Below are 1307 nucleotides of genomic sequence, written 5' to 3'. Positions count from 1 at the left end.
AGGAAAATATTTTTTTTTCTATTTTTTATGAATTTTCCGGTGTTTATTCACTTAAAAATTCATAGAAAAATAAATATTTATCGGAATCGCTATTATAATATATCAAAAAAATCCTTGCGAAAAGACCTTTCCGACGAGTATAAGTTTGCTGGATTCCGACGAGTAACGAAGGAGTAAAGGCCCAGTATGCTTGGTTAAAAAATTGATGTTTCCTTGTGAAAATAGGAAAAACAATAACTTTGCACTATAAGGGGGAGGGTTGAGCTCCTTCCCCAGAGCGTGCACAGCACTTGTGCTGGCACGTTCCCTAGTGCTCGCCAAGCACCATAGGGCATCCAAAGGGCAAAGCTCGGCCTACTACATGATGGGAAGCTTCTAATATGTCGGAATACGAAGAGATTTCGTGCGACCCGAAGCTCGGCTCGGGCGTCCCGGCCTGTCCCGAGCTGTGCCGAGCGCGTCCCAGGCCGTCCCGAGCCAAGTCTCGGGCGTCCCAGGCCGTCCCGAGCCAAGTCTCGGGCGTCCCAGGCCGTCCCGAGCCAAGTCTCGGGCGTCCCAGGCCGGCCCGAGCAAAGTCTCGGACGTCCCAGGGCGTCCCGAGCTGTGTCGAGGCCGTCCCAGGGCGTCCCGAGCTGTAGCGAGGGCGTCCCAGGCCGTCCCGAGCCAAGTCTCGGGCGTCCCAGGCCGTCCCGAGCAAAGTCTCGGGCGTCCCAGGCCGTCCCGAGCTGTGCCGAGGCCGTCCCAGGCCGTCCCGAGCAAAGTCTCGGGCGTCCCAGGCCGTCCCGAGCTGTGGCAAGGGCGTCCCAGGCCGTCCCGAGCTGTGGCAAGGGCGTCCCAGGCCGTCCCGAGCTGTGCCGAGGCCGTCCCGAGCCTAGTCTCTGGCGTCCCAGGCCGTCCCGAGCTATGGCGAGGGCGTCCCAGGCCGTCCCGAGCCAAGTCTCGGGCGTACCTGGCCGTCCCGAGCTGTAGCGAGGGCGTCCCATGCCGTCCCGGGCTGTCCCATGCGCGTCCCGTGCCGGCCCGAGCAACAGCTCGGGCGTCCCGTGCCTCGGCCCTTCCAAGTGGTGCTTCGTCGGACATCTCGATATCCACTCGAGCATTTTCGACCATTCTCCATATGTGGGTGTGTGGGTATTTATCAGGAATATTGGAGAAAGAATCGGGAAAAAAATATTTTTTTTCTATTTTTTTTGAATTTTTAATTGTTTATTCACTTAAAAATTCATAAAAAAATAAATATTTATCGGAATCGCTATTATTATATATCAAAAGAATCCTTGTGAAAAGACCTTTCCAACGAATGCAAG

This window comes from Eschscholzia californica, unplaced genomic scaffold, assembly GCF_041429995.1.
Source record: "Eschscholzia californica isolate CP2 unplaced genomic scaffold, dmEscCali1.0.p SCAF_233, whole genome shotgun sequence".
In the NCBI taxonomy this organism is placed as follows: domain Eukaryota; kingdom Viridiplantae; phylum Streptophyta; class Magnoliopsida; order Ranunculales; family Papaveraceae; genus Eschscholzia; species Eschscholzia californica.
Note: the sequence above shows the minus strand (reverse complement) of the source record.